The sequence below is a fragment of the Ursus americanus genome, chromosome 11 (genome assembly GCF_024610735.1).
Source record: "Ursus americanus isolate L20-20 chromosome 11, mUrsAme1.1.p, whole genome shotgun sequence".
NCBI classification, from domain to species: domain Eukaryota; kingdom Metazoa; phylum Chordata; class Mammalia; order Carnivora; family Ursidae; genus Ursus; species Ursus americanus.
Genome location: NC_142137.1, coordinates 32,390,721 through 32,401,014, shown reverse-complemented (window position 1 = coordinate 32,401,014; position 10,294 = coordinate 32,390,721).

The following is a 10,294-nucleotide window of genomic DNA, read 5'->3' as shown; positions in this document are numbered from 1 at the left end:
TCCGGTTTCCGGTTTGCGACCCTGCAGCCCCAGCGGGGCTGACCGATGGGGCGATTCTGTCCGCTAACGGCGGGGTCTAGGTGATTTCTGCGCTTGTCGAGTGTCCCAGTTCCTTGGCATCCCAGGGGAGTTGGGCGAGAGACCGACCAGGGTAGACACCAGTGGGCAGAGAAGCAGAAGCTCTGCTGGTGCGTCGGGGGGGTCGGCCTAGCTGCTGAATAGCCAGTTAGGGTGAATCCGGGAAGAAATGACTGGAAGACCGGAGATTTGGGTTCAAGATCTGGGTTCTAGATCCCTGGGCTTCCCTATTGATTTTGTAAAGTGAACGCGGCTGGGCATAGTTCTAAGTGTGTGATTTGTTTCTGTTAACTGATAAAGGGGGTGTAGATTTCAGTTAACAGTTTTGGTAAGCAATGTAAAAGTTAAGTATCAGTAGTCCGGAAAATGTTCAGAATTTTTGATTTGGGAGAATAAAATTGAGGAGGTAGTAGTTAAGATGTACCCATCTGTTGTCTCCAAGTTCATCGCAGCAGTTAAAATTTTCAGAGACCCGTAATGGCGCAAGCTAAGAAAGTGGCTACATGAGTATGGTGCTTTTAAGAGAAGACAATTAACGAACTATGTATATTTTATGTTTATAATAAAGGAACGTGGATATGTTAAGTCGAAAAGGAACATGGAGAAATGTAAGAAAATACTCCCAACACATTAAATGATTTTTCACATTCTTTTGTATTTTCCTTCGTTTTCTGTATTAAAGCTGATTTCACTCGTGTAGTGAGTAACACTTTTTACTTAAAAGTAACACTGTTTAAATAAATTCCCCGATGGTAAAGTCTCAGAAGTTTTCTCTTGTTAAAATGATCATGTTCTATGGACCAGAAAACATCTTGATCTATTGGGAAATATTACTTACAGCAGAGGAATATGTTAAAACAAACGTATTCAAGTACACTTTGGTACTGATTCTGACTCTTAAGGGTTGATTTGAGACATTCTTTTAAACTTTGAGGGAAAAATTGAGAACTCTACTGATGGTGGTGAGAATCAAATAAATTACATGAAGTAACTTTGCAAATATAAGGTGCTTATTTTTCCAGATATCCTCAGTTCACAGAAAGCAATGATTTGTTGGGGGAAAGAGCTTTACAGAAGAGCAGTCAGTGCAAAGGTCCTAAGGTGAGAGCCCACTTGGTATTTTGGAAGCCAGTGTGGCGAGGCACAGTGAACTGGGAGATGAGAAGGAATTTGCAGATCCTGTAGGATCAGGATTTGATGTGGGTTGTAAGAAAGAGAAGTCAAAATTGTTTTTGGCTAGAACAATAGGAAAGATGAAGTTCTGGTAACCAAAATGACAAGTAGTGAAGACAGGATGAGTTTGGCACAGAAGTTGATAATACCCTTAAATAACGGATCAAAGAAAAAGGTAAAATTTTAAAACTTTTCCTAACTGATAATAAAAACAACCTATCAAAATAGATGAGCTGCAGCAAAACAACCAATTTAAGGTTTATATTTAGAAAAAGATTAATGTTGGTCGCAAGTTTCAATTTAGTAAATGAAGTGCTCCTTTATTTGTTTACTATTAACAGAATTTTTGGTAAAATATCCTTTTCAAGCCTGTTACATATATTCACTGTAAAGCCTTCATATTTCAGAATGCTCACGTGGTGGTTTTGTTCTGTTTCTTAATACTGCAGATGACTCCCTAAGAGAGTTTCAGTGCTAAAGTAATCAAGAGAACACCACCCCCCAAATTTTTATCACACCTACATGGACATTAAGAATTTTTTGTTTGGGGGCGCCTGGGTGGCGCAGTCGTTAAGCGTCTGCCTTCGGCTCAGGGCATGATCCCGGCGTTCTGGGATCGAGCCCCACATCAGGCTCCTCCGCTATGAGCCTGCTTCTTCCTCTCCCACTCCCCCTGCTTGTGTTCCCTCTCTCGCTGGCTGTCTCTCTCTGTCAAATAGATAAATAAAATCTTTAAAAAAAAAAGAATTTTTTGGTTGATCTCTAATTTCATTTTGACAATGACAGAGACACTTTACAGACACAGGAAGACCCTTTACTCCCTGAAAGGGAGGAATTGTTATGAGGCAAATTGGCTTTCTTTTAGTGTTTTGTTTTTAATTTATAAAGATGTTAGAGGACAGGAGTGTTTCAGGCTCTGCAGATATAGGCAAATGGTGTAGGGAAGCCCAGCCTTAGCTATTTATAAGCTACATAAGCTTATAAGATCCTTCAGAGAACATGAAATAATGTATATAAAAGCACATTGCAAAATCAGAAATAGGATATTAGTGTTATTCATAATTTTGAATATATAATATCTTCTGAAGCACTTCTCTCTGTTGCTGTTCTCCATTCATCTTCATTACTAAAGAATAACGTCCCTAAGATACTTGTCTTACTTGTATTCATCTAAGTTTCTTTGCAAGTAATGCAAACTCCCAGTTGCTATTTCCTAATATTATCCATCTTTAAAAATGGTTTTGGTGTTTATTTTTACTTGTCTGTGCCTATGAATTCTCTAGGCGATCTCACTACTCTGGCACAGAATTTCAGATTCCCTATTTAAAGGTTAGTCTTCATTCTCTTAGTTCAGTCAGGTGTCCCAAATGCAAATAGCCATATGAAATTCTAATTCTGTATACTCCGAAGAGTTCCCTTGAAGGGTAGTGATCTCAGTATCACATCTAGCCTAACTGACCTCCCCGCTTCCCCCCTCATTTACAATCTGCTCTGACCTGACATAGCAGTCACTATAGATCAGGTCGTCACTGTCCTCGTAACTGACTGCCCCCCTCAAATGGAAGGCCTATCTGGCTCCGCAACCCTCACCTGCACATCTTGTTACCTCTGACCTTATCTCCTACCGCTCCTGCCACACTAGCCTCCTTAGGGTTCCTCCAACATGCAATGCGGGTTCTCTTCCTGCAGTCTTTGCACTTCCTTTGCCTCAGCTTGGCATGCTCTTCCTCCCGTACCTACATGGCTCACTCCTTCACCTCCTTCAAGTCTTTCCTCAAATGTGACTTTCTTGATGAGGCTGCCCTGATTACCCTGCTTAAAATTACAACTACTCTTCTCAGTATGCCCTGTCCTCTTTACCTAATTTTATTGTTTTCATGGCATGTTAAAATTGCCTAGAATTTTTTATTAGTATTATTCTCCCCCTTTCTCTCTCTCTCTCTCTCTCTCACACACACACACACACACACACACACACACACACACACCCCTTTGCTTTGGATTTGAAAGAGACTGGGTGGAGAAGGAGGAGAAAAAATGAAGGAGCAGAAATATAGAAGCTAGGGTTAGTGAAATGCAATATAAATTACTTAAAATGTAGAAGGAAAATGAACTTGAGAGTTAAAAAGCATTGAAGTCAAATCATTTTTGGGCTTCTTGTGAGAAAATAGAGTGAAGGGTTGAGTCAGGGTGCCCCTAAGGGTGTGTAGTTTCCTGGGCAAACATGTTTTGTGGGGTGCCTGTCTGTACAAGCAATTTTATTAAAAGATGTATTTTAAAAACTCATGGCCAAGTAAGATACAGTGACTTACTGATAAAGATTTAAAATAGTAGAGACACATATGCATTTGTGATTGTCTAATCAGCGCGCATGAAGAGTCTGTAGTGTCCACGCACCATCTCTTCATGTTTACCATCAGATGCACTGCTCCTGTCTGCCTCTCTCCCACGGTGGGGGTGGGGGACAGTAGCAGTGCTGTTATTACTCCCAATGCCATGACTCTTTGTAACTTCTACTGAAACAATATAGTTCTTGCTTCTGCAGTATTCTAATGCCATTAAGGTAATGTTGGTCATCTCATTGCTCGTTACGTTCCATCATCCATCATGTTGCTACTGAATACTGGCTTCCAGTGATTTTCTCAAAGAATGTGCTCTCTTGTTGATGTCCGCAAATGCAAGTCTTACCCAAAGTATGCAGGAAAATGTGAGTGATCATTTGTCTTCTAACAGTCACGCAAAACTTACTACACATCTTGCAACCGTGTCTTTTCTTGATTTCTTCAGGCCAGGATCACCGCATCCCTAGAATGGGATCTCTTCCAGTGTCGGCTGCACCCGACCAGGTGGGTGGATCCCGTTCTTCAGTTGCCTTGGCCCGCGAGGAACGCGCCTCAATGGCACGGGACAGCACCAAGTCACCACGTGATCGGGGCCTGGGGAGGACAGCGATCTGAGGGGCCAGGTGTAAGCCTCAGAGGATTTGACCCGCCACCCCAGTGGTCTGCCTGATGGGAGGCGCGCAGGTTGCACTGGTGCCCACCCTGGGTGTCAGAGGCGCAGCACTCTGAGTAAGGAGCCCACCACCAACCCCCTTCGGGTGCGTAGAGGTACCGGGGAATACCCCGGGCTCGCCACGCTCCAGAAAGGAAAGACCTGGGTCCAAGCGATGAGGTCCGGCTCCGAGAGCCCCATGTGAGTGGGTTCCAGAGAATGTCCCAGAAGGAGCTCAAAGTGTCCGTCGCCCTGATGGCAAGTAGTACCGAATTGCATACCGAATTTTACTATTTCTTGCTCCCCCACTTGGACAGTTTTGCCTTTGGCTTTATCATCCCCACAAAATACAGACCTTTCTCTGGTCCAATAGGACCTCGTAGGATCTATAAAATCATTTTTGGAGTAAAGATGCTTATTTTGTACGCAGCTTTCTCAAAGTCAGGCTATCTCAAAGTGAAAGAATGGTAAGTGTAAACTAAATAATAAGCCGATTTTTGTTGAGCTATTAAATTTATAGAATCAAAAAGCACCACATAGATCCAGGTTAGCTTTTTTTTCCCCCTTTGGCATTTGTTTTCTCATATTTCAGATGTTGAATATGTCCATGTTATGAAACAATTTACAGTATATAGTTCTGTTGAAGTCACTCACTGACAGCTAGAGAAGAAAAATATATTTAAATGTTTTTTATTTGTAGTTTAGGCTGAAACATCTATTGATACCTAAAAAAAAAAAAAGCTATATCCAGCTGTTCTTTCTGCACTTTAGAATACCTTCAATTAGAACACATTATATTATATGTATTTATAATGTATCCTATTATAGATTATTTATTTACCAGGAGCAAGTTTTGCCTAGGGCAGAGCATCAGTGCATACAGAATCATAGGATGCTTGTGCTAGGAATTACCTTGAAGAGGTCCTAACCCAGGACATGTCATTCATGACCACTTGTGGGTTCATAAATTTCCTGAAATGTGTTGGTATGTGTATTCGTTCATACTTCCCCTGAAACAAATTACCACAAACTTCATGGCTTTACACAGTGCAAATTTATTATAGTTCTGTAACTAGAAGAACAGTATATATTTCTTTTTTTTTTAAGATTTTTATCTATTTATTTGATAGAGATAAAGACAGCCAGCGAGAGAGAGAGAGAGAGAACACAAGCAGGGGGAGTGGGAGAGGAAGAAGCAGGCTCCCAGCAGAGGAGCCTGATGTGGGGCTTGATCCCGGGACCCTGGGATCAGGGCCTGAGCCCAAGGCAGACGCTTAACAATTGAGCCACCCAGCGCCCCAGAACAGTATATATTTCTGACTGTCTTGACACTCGTTACACAGGTCTCAGTAGGCTAAAGTCACAGTATTATCAGGGCTGTGTTCCTTCCAGAGGCTCTGGGGAAAAATCCATTTACTTGTGTTTTGCAGCTTCTAGAGGCTGTCTTCCTTACTGAGCTCATGACCCCCTCCATCTCCAGAGCCAGCAATGGCTAATTTGTCAGGTGTCACTCTGGTGCTCCCTGACACTCCTTTGGATTGCCACTTTGCCTTCTCTCTGACTGTGATTCTTCCTATGCCCCTCTTATAAGGAACCTTATGATTACCTTGGGCCACCCCAGGATAATCTGGGATAATGTCCCCATTTCAAGATACCTACCTTGATCACATCAGCAATGTCTCTTTTGCCATGTAAAGCATAGAGTAACGTTCACAAAGTCCAGGATTACATCAGTAACATCTTTGGGGAGGCCACTATTTAGTCTACCACAGTATGTAAACTCTGAGGCCTATGAGCCTATCTCCATGTGCATGCACAGTTTTTCTAGATATTTCTTCAAAATAGCTCTCCCCATAATGGCTTTTCAAAGACATCTGTGACTTGATATAGTTTAATCACTCCCACAATTTTGTCACCCTCCCCTGTCTCATATAAAGGAACACTAAAATCCCAGAGAGATTGACTTATACAAAACCACGTGAATGATGAGAGATGTTTCCCTGGCCCCCATTTTTGACCCTTCATAACTATAGCCTACTGAAAACAAATTGGCAGATTATAGCAGTGTCCTGCCCATTCCCCACACAGAAAGAATACCTGAGCCTCCTGGGAAGCTTGCAGTTAGTCTGGGGCTAACAGAATCACTGTCACTGGCTGCAAGGGAGCTCAGATCCAAAGGGATGCCCCAGTGAGAGCGCACATCTCACTTTGGTAAGAAGCACAGTGCCTCGAAGCTGAGCCCTTCTATCTGCAGGTACAGTGGAAGTGGACAGAGAGGGACTCAGATGTGATAGAGCACCTTATTGTCGGAGCTCAGGGTGTTTCAGTTATTCATTGTCAGACGTAGGAGGAGAATCCTCCTGACACCTGCAAGGCCTTGGAAGGTTGATAAGCTGTCTACTGAGGATATATTCCAGCCCAGTTCTATGGAGGATCGGAAGTCAGCCTGCTTGGGCCGGATTTGGGCTCTATCATTACAAGTCTGTGTCCTTTGGCAAATTGCTTGACTTCTCTGTATCTCAGTTGCTTCATCAGTAAAATGGGGGAACTTATTTTATTGGGGTAAGATAGGCTTGGGTTCTAATTATGAATGGTTCCATGGTTCACCAGTTACCTCATATGTCAGTGAGAAAGCATTTCATATGTATAGAACTGTACATACACAAAATTGCTTCACATTCTCTATGTTATTTATGCCATTTCAGCAAGTCATATCAGAATATATTATTCTGTTTACCACTTTGTTGCAAAGAGTAAATGGGATATATTTGTTTAAGGTAGCTGGCATACAGTAAACACTACATATTATTTTTACTACTATTCCCTACTACAGATGGGTGCAGATACTTGTCTTGGCCACTGGGGGGCAGCAGAGGAAACAACACTTCCATTTCTGTCTAAGGTTCTGGTGTACTGAGATTAAATAAATTTAATCGTACCTGGTGGTTAGTGCAGAAAAATAATTCCATTCAGGAATGATATAGTTTGCCTCTCTGGAAACACTGTTCATTGCTCTTTGGTCCACTAGTCCCATTTATTTTTTTTTATTTTTTATTTTTTAAAGATTTTATTTATTTATTCGACAGAGATAGAGACAGCCAGCGAGAGAGGGAACACAAGCAGGGGGAGTGGGAGAGAAAGAAGCAGGCTCATAGTGGAGGAGCCTGATGTGGGGCTCGATCCCATAACGCCGGGATCATGCCCTGAGCCGAAGGCAGACGCTTTAACCGCTGTGCCACCCAGGCGCCCCCACTAGTCCCATTTATAGATGTGTGCCCCACAGCTAAAGGAGCTAGTTGTGTAGCTGGGTAGCTGAGGACAGTCTGCCAGTATCTGTTCTTTCGTGACCAGGGCTAAATTTTGGTAGATTATTTAGAAGCTAACATTATATCGCTACACTTAATACTTTGAGGTAGCAAATAACTACCTAGTCTTGCATTTGGAAGGCCTTTGGTTGACTGTGATATTTCAAAGTTTTAAGGTTAATGTGATTTTCCTTTGTGCTAAACAAGATGGAAAAAAGCACTTGGAAATTCACATTGTTGTTTCTTATTGCAATCCTGCATTTTAATTTTTTTTGATGGAATGGGAGATTGAGAACAGAGAAAGGAGACAAAGAAGATAAATGTAAGTATGATTCTGCAAATCAGCTTTCAGAAACATAAAGCTGAGTAAAACACATCTAAACATTGAGGTTGTATTTGTCTTCTAGAAAGGAGGCAGCTTAGATTGTGATGGGAAGTGGGGAAGCTGACAGAGTCGAACTGAAGAAATGAGCAAGTCTATATATATGCCAAGCCACAGCATTTGATGTAGTAGCCAAAAGCATTTGGTAACAAAATATAAGGTAGTATTAGCATATAATTGATTTTAATTATATGTCTTAAAATTACATAAATCCATTAGGCATGCAGGGGAGGAAGTACAGTATTCCTAATGGAAAAGTCTTGTCTAACTGGCTGTGGAACAAAAGAATATTCTGAAAAAACACACATGTACACACAAACATACATGTACACACAGACACATGAATGGGAATTTGATTTATTTAATTGGAAATGGATAGTATACAATGAAATATCAGGGATGTGAACTACCCTTCAAATGTTCAGATAGTTGCTATAAAGCCCTTTGAAGCCCTGTAGAGAAGACAAAGAATACTTTCATCCTTTGCTAGAAAGCTCTAGTGGAAGATCGTGACTACATGATTTAAAATATAAACGGTGTATGTCATACTCTGAAGGAGTTTGATGTAGAAAGGGCTTCCAGAATCTAGTAAAAAGAACATTTCCTGGTGTTAGTGTGTATAAATAGCTATTATCTTCTTTCTGATGATGTAATGCTTTAACTTTATATGCTCTTTGATCCTTCTGTTAACTGAAAACCTTACTGGAGAGTATGTACTGTGATATAATCCCCCAAAACTAATAAAATAATTCTGAGCATGGTGTTAAGTGTTGATTTAACTGTTCTGTCCCAATACAGTAGAGTTTCAGAAATTCCCAGATAAACAGAATGATAGAATTTTAGTGCTGGAAGAGACTGTGGAGAACAAAGTGGACATGACCTTCCATATTTACACAGCTCTTTTACATCAGAGCCAAATGAGGACCCTAATTACCTTCTACAGCTTCTGCTTTTTTAAAGATCCTTCTTGTAATGCCATGTCAGTCAGTCTTGTGTATGGATTTAGGTGACAAAGTGGAATACCTTTCCTTGGCCACTTAAAAAAAGTTCAGTACATTAAGGTTCTTTTGAAAGTGGAATGCCAGCAAAGGTCTTTAGAAGAAGACTTGAACTCAGTGATCTTTTCCTTCTAATGGAGACAATCTAGGCCTCCTACTATTCCAGAAGATTGTATACATATGGACCTGTATACATTTGAACATGAACATCAAAATCTTATCAAATTTAAAAGGAACCTCAAAAATAGCAATTGCTTTAGTTCCTTGCCCTACCACAGGTAAGGTATCATTATCTATATTTTTTAGATGAAACAATGGAGTCCCAGAGATACTAACTGACCTGCCCACTAAGTAATGGGAGGGAGGGACAGGTCTCCTGTTGTAGCAAAGTACTAGACTATGCATCTCTTAGAGAGTCTTTTTTTAATATCTTCAAATTCATTTTCTATTTTTTCCATTAAGTTTGTGGAACCCATAATTTCACACAGAATAGACTCTTTCTTACACAACTGCGTAAAAGGAAATTACTAAGTAATTGATTGCATTTTAGTTACTCAAGTTCTCTGGTCTCCTTGAAAGTGAATCTTGAAGGTCAGCTTGACGATTGGCAGTTGATCCGTTACCCAGTAAGCAGCCATGGTTTTGGTTTAAAAAATAAGCAAAAGCCCTCATTTTGCTTATTTTGGCCAATGAACCAGCTGCTTGAGTGAATGTGACAAACATCAGGCACAAGACACTACATATATCAGAAATAATCAGGATAAATTAGCAAACTGTCACACATGAGAGGTGTAAAATCACAGAGAAGAGTCAGGCAGGTCTCCCCTTTTGGAGTTTTAGATAAAGGATATACAACTGTAGATGGCATTCTCACTTCCCCCAATGGATTGTGAGTGCAAGGGTGCAAATTGATCATGAAAAGACACAGAGAGTGTCTCTGCAGTTAAGCACAGAAGGGAAGCTTTCTAGAATAAACTTTATATGTTGTGGCCATAAAAATACTCCTAAGGCGGAGGTCTACAAATAACATTTATGAGACTAATGTTGATAGAAAAATGCAGCGTTTTGCCTGGTTATGGCAAAATGACTCAAGACCTTCTTGCATAGGCTCCTCCCTTACATGTTACCAGTTTAGAAAGGGCTTTTTAGTCTAGTTCCCCAAAGGTCAGATATTTAAGATCAAAGGAAAAGACAGAAGCAAGTGAAAAGTTCCTGGAAATTATAAAAAGGTAGAAATAAAGAAAACCAGAAATCAGAGACAGGGGAATAGTGATGGAAGACAAGGAACAGAAAGAGAAAGGGAGACAGTAACGTGTTGGCACTTATTTGAGGAAAGGCACTGTGCTGAGCACTTTGCTTATATT